This window comes from Oryzias latipes, chromosome 20 (genome assembly GCF_002234675.1).
Source record: "Oryzias latipes chromosome 20, ASM223467v1".
Classification (NCBI taxonomy): Eukaryota; Metazoa; Chordata; class Actinopteri; order Beloniformes; family Adrianichthyidae; genus Oryzias; species Oryzias latipes.
Window position 1 is genome coordinate 20,978,141 of NC_019878.2, and position 10,536 is coordinate 20,988,676.

The 10,536-nt window shown below is 45.0% G+C and overlaps 1 long non-coding RNA gene across 1 annotated transcript; it reads left to right on the forward strand.

Moving 5' to 3' along the window:
* The first annotated feature begins 9,828 nt into the window (after nt 1-9,828).
* On the forward strand, nt 9,829-10,196 carry LOC105356699. The gene is made up of 2 exons (XR_910789.2): nt 9,829-9,869; nt 9,948-10,196. It is a non-coding gene; the product is annotated as an uncharacterized LOC105356699 (long non-coding RNA).
* Nucleotides 10,197-10,536: the final 340 nt, after the last annotated feature.

A 10,536-nucleotide genomic window follows, 5' to 3' on the forward strand; every position in this document is an offset into this window, starting at 1 on the left:
CCCGACCCCTGTCCTAGACAGTATGGTAGAGCTGTGAGAACTAAATGAAGATTTTGACCTCAGAATCAGTTCAGATTCAAATTTAATGACTTCTTAAAATTTTGTATTCTATTTTTGAAAAATGTTTACCGTTTAGAATGTCTAAAGAAAACTTTTTAGTGAAAGAAAACTCTATTTTAATTTTGTATTTTCAAAATATGTCTTTATTGCCTCTATTTTTCAAAAATGTTCTCACTAAATAAATGTTTTTCCTTCTATTTTGAATAAAAGGCCTGGTTTTGGTAAATTTTTTTCTTGTCTCATTGTGCCGGCCATTTTTTTGTAGGGATTTTCATGCTAATTTGTATTGTTTTTAACAATTTTTGGATTTTAAAGGAAAATGTGTAAATTAATATTTTTGTTACCAATTTTTAGATATTTTGGGGGGAGGGATATAATGAAATTAGAATTTCTTTGTAAAATGATTCACTTTGATCATATTTGTTTCCAAATTTTTCTATAGCATAAACCAAATCCATACTACACTCTGGGGCCACCCACAGGATTCGAACTGAAACCTGGAGAGGGTGTGGCTTCTTGCCCAGGTCTAACTCCACCCACCTTAAACCTTGAACACCTGAGATGACTTCCGGGCGACATCTAAGTAACACACGCCCTTTGACCTACCGTAACTCCTCGACCTTTCACATGATCAAAGTGAATCAGCTGATTTTGACGTGGAGAAAAGCGGCAATGTGAAACATTGCGCAACGATACAAAGCTAACCTCCGGTGTTAACAACATTACAATCTTGTGCAATTGGACAGGACAAGGTAAACTGAGAATTATGTTTAGTGTCCATCAGTCTATTCCACATCAATATAAATGATTCAATCCTTATAGTGATAAAAGATTAAAAAAAATGTTTATAAGTCTAGTTATACAGTGAAGTTATTTCTTTTAACGTGGGAGTCAATGGGAAACTATTGTCTTTGTAACCAGTCGATAAGGAAGGATCTAATTGACTTGATGCTAATGCATAGAAATATTTACATCACTACAATTACACAGACAAATTTACCTTTAGGTGCAGAATATCTTTGTGAAACCCCGCCCACTTTGACGTAACCGGAGCAGATTGATGGTGATGGTGTCACTTGGAGGTGATAGCAAACTGTTGCTGCAAATATGTCTAGGACTGTTTTTTCACCCTAAAAATTTAGAGACAGCAAGAAAGTAGGACATTTTTAGGATCACTGAGGCAGTTTTTTTTCCACCACAAAGTTTTCTTGTGATGCATCTGGACTAAATGACGACAGAGCGCTTTAACTGGAGGCGTTTATTGACTGTAGACAAACTGATATATTGAGAAACGCGTCACGCTGCCTGAGCTTCTGTTAGCAATAAGGGCTTTTCATTTATATAGAGGGCTTTTGAAGTGGAAAAAAAACACTACCTCTGCTATGTGTTCATTAAAAACGTTATTATACTTTTCCCCTGAAAGTTCATCCTCGGGGCTACTGACTCACAGTTGCTTTAAGCAGGACCCCTGCACTGCAAGCTTACCTTCTACAAAGAGATCCAGCGAGGACAAAGCACACATTTTCCCATAAATACCAGAATTTGGCCCGTTAATGATGCCTGCACAAATGGCCCAACCAAACAAAATAGCCTCAATTGCCGGTTAAATTATTAGAGACAAGCACCACGCTGAGATCAAACGAGCTGCTCTCACTTGTAGCACCTTTTCTGCAGTGAATATGTTGACCCCAGCACCTCGTGTATTTTTCCATGCGGGGCTGAAAAAGAGAGGCCCTGAGGTAAAGAGGAGGCTTGCACACATGCGGTTTCAGGTTTGTAAGATGCTTGTGCAGCCCAATAAATCAGATGATGGGAGACTTTCTGAACATTCGCGGTAGCTGAGAAAATGCCAAATATCTTGAACGAAAAGGAAAGCTGTAGGGGATCAAAACACACGTGACTGGCAGATGTGTGCGCGTCATGTCTGGCCTTGTTCAGCATGTCGCAAAACAAGAACGTAGTCCTAAAAATGTCTACACCTAAGGACAACTTTGGTTATCCACAAACGCTTTCGCAGCATGTCCTGCTTGGCTTTGTTTTCTTTCTTTTTTTAGCTGGGACTGCCATTAAGCCAAGGTGAAGCTGGAGTTTTCATTTTCATTACTAGGTAGCTTTAATGACCAGGTTAAGGGCTTGGAATTCCCACAGCCAGAACATATGAGGAGGATTTAGTTTGGCTCTTTTGTTCCTGACATGAAACGGGACATAAGTCTTGGCCTGAGGCCACAGTTTCCAGAATGCAGGACAGCAGATGTTGTTCTCTACACAATCGTTGTGTTTTTGCTTTTTTTTTTTTAAGTTGATTCTAATGTATTGATGATTGTAAGAGCATTTTTCAATACTATATGTTTGCAAGAGTGCAGGTAAGAGCTAAAGTCACATCTGGAAAATAGTGTCCTTCAATGCATGGATCAATGCGGCGGCAGCAGTGGAGGCAATTAAAGTCGGAAAGAAATACAATGTCGGATAAAAAGTGTGAGAAGCATCTAGAAAAAAAAGTCCCTTTTTGCTTCAAACACAGCTTATTACATCTGGGCAGTCTAGATGAAAAATTTCCAGATTGAAGCGCGTTTTAAAACTGAAGCCAGCTGCAGTTCATTTAGTAACCACTAGGCTTTTGAATATTTTCAGAAAACCAACAAAACAAGCCTCAAACTGACCCAATGTCAACTTCATTTAGATAACAGTTTTCTCTAAAATAACCCATAGTTTACTGTTATGATTGAGGGCAATGTGGGTTTGGGTGTTTTGCTCTTGGACATTGTCAAACCTGGGAATTGAACCCCTACCAACAGATTTGCAGTCAGGCTGCAAACTTATCTGGAAAGAAGTGCTCATTTAAAATCCTGTCAGCATTTTTATTGGGGTAAAACAACAATAAACCATTCCTTAAAAATATACTCTCTCTAAATGGATTTATGTTGACACCAATGTTCCGAAAAAAGCAGCTGTGAAAAACTTTTTGCACCCCCATTTTTCAGGTCAAACTGAATTCTTCCAGCTTTATTATTAGTAATCAATAACATATGTTGTTTACTTTTTTTTTTGGGGGGGGGGGGTGCTTGTTATGCAAAAAGAAAACTTTGAGAATTTGTTTTAATAATGGTAGTAATAACCAAGCTAAAACAAAAGACAAAAAAATCAAACAGAGGAGATTTAATGAGAAACATAATAAAAATGTGCCGGTATGCACTTTCAGAATTTGACTCAACCTCTCTGTGAGTTTTGTAAATGACAGCAGCAAATGTGATCATTAATGTACTAAAATACGCAAAGATGGACCACAAAAGGTTAACTTATAGCTGCATCATACTAAACATGTTAGTAACATGTAATTCTGGTTAAAGCCAAATGTGTTTGATGAAGCAAAAACTGTTTTTCTATGAATTTCAGTTTTCATCTCCTGCCAAGTACATCCATTTATGGCTGATTGCAAAACAAGAACTTTAGGCAGAAAAAAATCTATTTACATGTAACTTTTCTTTAATTCTTTAATATTTCTCTGATTTAATCCTAAGCGATTAGTTATTGCTCTGTGATTAACTATGTGACCCCAAAGAATCATGGGATTGGATCATCCTCTCATTTTTTTAGAAATGATGGGTCGATGTTTCCCCTGGCGAATGAGATCTTTAATCGGTTTCTCTATCTGTTAAATTCTGTTAAATGAAATTATTTTTAGGGGAGTCAGTCATTTCACTTTGATAAGAGCATAAAAAAGGAAAAGCCTCACTCAGGCGAACCCAATGACCCCTCTGAGAATAGGACTGAGTGTGACGTCACCCACAAAAAAGGAAAAGTCAATTCAGTCGCCAGTTTTTGGCGATGTGGCACCATGTTGGAGCCAGACGTCAGTAAGCCGTGTTTGGTCTGGGTCGGTCTGAGTCAATGTTTCTATGGCAACCACTATCACCAATCAGTTCACACCCCTACCACTTTAAAGCGGGCTACTCTAAATCTGTCAATCAAACATTTCAAATGTTGGACATTTAAAAACTTTCACTACAGATGAAATATCACCCAAAAAAAAGGTATCAGAGCAAGAATGGTTATTCTCATAAAAGATTAAAAACTTGGTACGTTAAACTAGGAATGAAGGATGAGCTGAAATTGAAACAAAATAAACTAAAAACCAACTAAGCTAAAAGGCTTTAAAGTCCAATGTTTATATATTATTGGTTTTCAGATTTATACGGTGAAAACAAATGTTTACATTTTTATAAAAACAATTAAAAATTGCTGCAAACAATGATTACTGCTGAAAATGTGTCATTTTTAACTTGTATTTATAATAAAGTAATGCAAGCATAACTAACATTCCAGTTTTGATATAAATATGTTTAATTTATACTTTACCACACCAGGAGCCCTGGTATTGTCTGACTCTCCATTAAAACTCTTTGCACTGCTTTTTGTTATCATCTGCAAGATTCAGTTTTGTTTTCGTCAGGGTTAAGTATTTCTGTGCTCCAACTGCAAGAAAAGAAGACCGTCAAAGCGGTGAAATACTTCAGGGACACTGAAAAAGAAGAACACTTCAGCAGAAAAAGGGCGTGAGGCATAGATGTGTTCCACATCTCCTTCACATCTCCGACCATGCGATGGATCGTGGAGGTAAGCATGTGATTATCAAAGACAGGACGCCAAGAGAGAAAAACGCAGAGGCTTGACCACAGAGCTGCAACCATTCATAAGACTTGGAGGGAAGAAAGAAGCAAGGAGGGGGGAAGATGTTCTTCGAAGAGCTTCCAGATGTGAGGCACATTCAACGTTGTTACCCGAAAAAAATCATCAATACAGTTGTTACATCAAAGCCACTTGAAAAGGCTTCACTGAACATAAAATAACTGTTTCTACAATTTAGCTTACCGGAGACAAATTGCTTGATTGCGCTGTAAACTGTCACGGTGCCTCGGTCTGCCCCGCCCCCTCAGCTCTGCTCCTGACTTCCTCCAGCTGTGACCACTTCATCTCATCAACCTGCCTACTCTTAAGGAGATCCAACCCATTCATCGACGCCAGTTCGTTAACTCCTAACGGTGACTACGCCTGGTCAGCCTGCTCAAGTCCCATGTCTCTGTCCTGCCTTGCTCTCATGTTCTGCCTCTCTGTCTCAGGATTTACCCAAACGAAGGTCACCTGTGTGGAATTCTGCCGTCACTCATCTGCCGTCCTGAACCGAGCTCGGAGTCCTCCAGCCGCGGTGTTCCCTCCAGCCTCGCCACGAGCCACGTCCGGATTCCCTCCTGTCAAAGGATTTATTCTCTTCAACTTTTCCTGTGATTAAACTCACTTACCAAGTTACTTACCCGACTGATCATTCTGAGTTCCAGCATCTGGGTCTGTCTCGCCTGAAAACCATGACAGAACGAACTGGCCAAAACCCAGACCCAGCTGACTCAGATGGTCTACGCTACGCCGTGAGCCAACAAGGAATTATCCTGGGACGCCAAGCTGACGCGCTATCCCAAATAGCATCGGCTCAACAGGAACTTTTTCGGCGCCTCGATGGTATGTCACAAACATTAACAGAAATCACCAGTCAAGCCTCCGCTTCTGCTCCTACAGTTCCGGCCGCGACTTCCGGCAACAACCCCTCTTCCGCCGCCGTCACGACTCCTGAAAATTTCCGTCTCCAACCGGAACCTTTCCACGGCAACACGGAAGCATGCGGGGGCTTTCTCCTCCAGTGCCAGTTACTCTTCCAACAAGCTCCACGATACTACTACTCCGATCACAGTAAGATCACGCTAGTCATCAACTCTCTTCGCAGTAAAGCGCTACAATGGGCTCAGGCTTTCTTAGCCGCCAATCCTATATCATACTTACCTTTTGAACGATTCATTAATGAATTTAAGTTGGTGTTCGATCAGCCCCGTAAGCAAGACGAAGCAGCACGCAAGCTGAGCATATCATAGACTTCCGCATCCTGGCTGTGGAGGCTGGATGGTCGGATCCAGCTCTCCGTGGGGTCTTTTACCAGTCCCTCAACGAAGCTATCAAAGATCATCTATGTACCCAGCCGGAGGCTAACACTTTCGAGGAACTAGCGGCTGCCGCCTTACGCTCCGACATCAGGCTACAGGAACGTAACGGGAGTCGGAGTCATGTGACCAGGAAGACTACTACGCTAACCCCCCTCGTCACTCCCATGGACTGTAACACCACTCTTCGGTCTGATACTCCTCGCACCATCCCAGAAGAGCCTATGCAGATCGGGCATTCAAAAATCACCGCCGAGGAGCGGCTTAGACGTCGCAACGAAGGTGCGTGTTTCTATTGTGGAGAATTAGACCATCAGATTAATCAATGCTCCCGCCGTTTAAACTCCAGAACCCCCCGTTAAGAGACCGGTCGCGGGGGGATTGTCCCACTCATAATAATTTCTTGTTTGTTCCGGTCAAGTTATGCCACGAATCCCGAATTCTTGACTTTCAGGCGCTGGTCGATTCAGGCGCAGAACAGAATTTAATAGATCAGAGTATCGTTGAGCGCTTAGCGTTACCCACTGAACAACTCCCCTCTCCGGTCCATGCTGCTGGGTTGGGGGGACAGCATCTGTCCATTATTTCCCATCGCACCAAGCCGGTTATGCTTATTACCTCGGGGAATCACCGCGAGTTCATTCAGTTCTTTGTCACTCGCACACCCCAGACTCCTGTCGTATTGGGATTCGCGTGGCTTAAACTCCATAATCCTCACCTCGATTGGTGCCGTTTTACTATCAGGGGGTGGAGTGATTTTTGCATGGGTCACTGTCTCCAATCGGCCTTATCCTCCGTTTCCACGCCCTCGAGCAGTGAACCCGAAATTATTGACCTTTCCAATATTCCGGACCTTTATCATGATTTAAAACCCGTGTTCAGTAAATCGAAGGCTTCTTCCTTACCACCGCACAGACCTTATGATTGTGCCATCAACCTTCTCGAGGGCGCCACCCTGCCCAAGGGAAGATTGTTTAACCTTTCGGGTCCCGAAAAGAAAGCTATGGAGCTTTACATTCAGGAAGCCCTAGCTCAGGGTCACATTCGTCCCTCCTCTTCCCCAGCCGGGGCCGGATTTTTCTTCGTCGAGAAGAAAGACAAATCACTCAGACCTTGTATAGATTACCGCGAACTTAACCAAATAACTATTAAAGATAAATATTCTCTCCCACTCATCAGCTCGGTCTTTGATTCCATTCAGGAGGCACGCATATTTTCTAAACTCGACCTTCGCAATGCCTACCACCTCGTGCGTATGAGAGAAGGCGACGAATGGAAAACTGCATTTAATACTCCGCTAGGTCATTTAGAATATCTTGTGATGCCGTTTGGGCTAACCAACGCTCCTGCCACTTTTCAACGCTTGGTCAACGACGTCCTCAGAGATTTTCTAAATCAGTTTGTATTCGTGTATCTAGACGACATTTTGATCTACTCCAAAGATCCCAAGAACCACCAGAACCATGTGCGCCTTGTCCTTCAGAGGTTAGCCGAAAACCAGTTGTTCGTAAAGGCCGAAAAATGCCAGTTCCACACTACCAGCATCCCTTTCCTCGGGTACATTTTTGAAGCTGGCAGTATTCGACCTGATCCTGCCAAGATCACCGCTGTTTCCCAATGGGATTCCCCCACGTCACGTAAAAAGCTTCAGCAATTCCTTGGCTTTGCCAATTTCTATCGCCGTTTTATTCGAAATTACAGTGCTATCGCCGCGCCTCTCACACGTCTCACATCCACTGCTATACCTTTTCTCTGGGACTCCACGGCTCAAGCCGCTTTCAGTAATCTTAAGAAACTGTTTGTATCAGCCCCCATCCTCATTCAACCAGATGTTTCCAGGCAATTTGTGGTGGAGGTTGACGCCTCCGACTCCGGGGTTGGAGCTGTCTTATCCCAACGTGAAGAAACATCCGGAAAGCTAAAACCGTGTGCTTTCTTCTCAAAGAAATTATCTCCGGCGGAACGCAACTATGATGTGGGCAATCGGGAGCTCCTGGCAATAAAACTGGCTCTCGAAGAGTGGCGTCATTGGCTGGAGGGAGCGGCTCAACCTTTCATAGTATGGACAGACCATAAAAATCTGGAATACCTGCGCTCTGCCAAACGGCTCAACTCCCGCCAAGCCCGCTGGTGTTTGTTTTTTGACCGCTTTAACTTCTCCATCACTTACAGACCCGGCAGTAGAAATATCAAACCGGACGCCCTCTCACGCCAATTCTGTGACACCGAACACTCCAAGACTACCACCAGCATTCTTCCTGAAACCTGCATCATCGGCAATCTCATCTGGGACATCGAAACCAAAGTTATTCAGGCGCAAGGTGAGGAACCCGATCACCCCACTCCTCCTAACGGCACTCTCTATGTCCCCGCATCTGTAAGGTCGGCAGTCATCACCTGGGCTCATACCTCTCGCATCGCCTGTCATGGAGGAGTCACTCATACACTCCATCTAATACGAAGACGCTTCTTCTGGCCCTCCATGAATAAGGACGTCAGAGAATACATCGCCGCCTGCTCTACCTGCGCTCGTTCTAAAGCTTCCAACTCTCCACCTTCGGGGTTATTGCAGCCTCTGCCCACGCCGAACCGTCCCTGGTCCCACATCTCCATCGACTTCGTCACGGGCCTTCCCGTGTCTAAGGGTAACTCAGTCATTCTCACCGTAATCGACCGATTCTCCAAGTTTGTCCACTTTATTCCTCTCCCTCAGCTACCCACAGCCACTGAAACAGCAGAGGTCCTGGTAAATCACGTCTTCAGACACCACGGTATCCCTGCAGACATTGTGTCCGACCGCGGACCACAATTCATTTCTCAAGTCTGGAAGGCTTTCTGTTCTGCCTTAAGTGCCACCGTCAGCCTTACTTCTGGGTATCATCCCCAATCGAACGGACAAGCAGAACGGGCCAATCAGGAGCTGGAAGCTGCGCTCCGCTGCCTAGCCGCCCAGAACAACTCTGACTGGTCTAAATACTTGGTCTGGATCGAATACGCCCACAACACACATCCCTCCTCTGCCACGGGTGTGTCACCGTTTGAAGCATCTCTGGGTTATTTACCTCCTCTGTTTCCATCCCATGAACTAGATCTCACCGTTCCATCTGTCCAAGACCACCTTCAACGCTGCCAACTCATTTGGCGCCAGACTCAAGAGGCCCTCCGTCGCTCCAAGGAAGATAACTGCCGTACTGCCAACCGCCACAGGGTGGCAAGCCCCGACTACCAACCGGGCCAGAAAGTATGGTTATCTTCTAAAAATATTCCGATCCAGGCCACGTCCCGCAAGCTGGCTCCACGTTTTATTGGACCTTTCACCATAGATCGCATTATCAACCCCTCATGTGTCCGTCTTCACCTTCCGGCAGCCCTCAAAGTCCATCCGTCCTTTCACGTTTCTCAGATCAAGCCTGTTATGGACAGTGAATTGTGCCCGCCTTCCGCTTCCCCACCACCCGCCCGGCTCATCGACGGCGCTCCGGCGTTTACTGTCAGCCGTGTTTTGGATGTCCGGCGCCGGGGGCGCGGTTATCAGTTCTTGGTGGACTGGGAGGGTTATGGTCCTGAGGAACGATCTTGGATCTCCCGTTCCCTCATTTTGGACCATTCCCTCATTTCCGATTTCTACCGCGCCCACCCGGATCGTCGGCCTCGACCGCCCAGCGGCGGTCGTTAGGGGGGGGTACTGTCACGGTGCCTCGGTCTGCCCCGCCCCCTCAGCTCTGCTCCTGACTTCCTCCAGCTGTGACCACTTCATCTCATCAACCTGCCTACTCTTAAGGAGATCCAACCCATTCATCGACGCCAGTTCGTTAACTCCTAACGGTGACTACGCCTGGTCAGCCTGCTCAAGTCCCATGTCTCTGTCCTGCCTTGCTCTCATGTTCTGCCTCTCTGTCTCAGGATTTACCCAAACGAAGGTCACCTGTGTGGAAGTCTGCCGTCACTCATCTGCCGTCCTGAACCGAGCTCGGAGTCCTCCAGCCGCGGTGTTCCCTCCAGCCTCGCCACGAGCCACGTCCGGATTCCCTCCTGTCAAAGGATTTATTCTCTTCAACTTTTCCTGTGATTAAACTCACTTACCAAGTTACTTACCCGACTGATCATTCTGAGTTCCAGCATCTGGGTCTGTCTCGCCTGAAAACCATGACAGTAAACCAATATATACAATAAAGATTATGCACTCTCATTAAAACTGCATGAGTGGTGGGTGATTATATTGTCCGTGCACCTTTATAGTGTGGATTTATGGAAGGTGATCAGAACACTGAGCCAACGTTTTTTTTTTTTTAACGGCCTCCAGTCTGTCCTTAACGAAGCAGCGCAGCTCTCGGGTTTTAAAAAAGCGCATGGTGACGGTCCCGTCTGTGTCTGTGGTTTGATTTGATGTGGGTGAATGTGTCGGGGGTCACAGCGAGGAGGTCTCCACCCTGCTGGCAGTGGACCCCATTATTACGGAGGACCTCCCTCTGTGTTATTGAGACATGCTAGT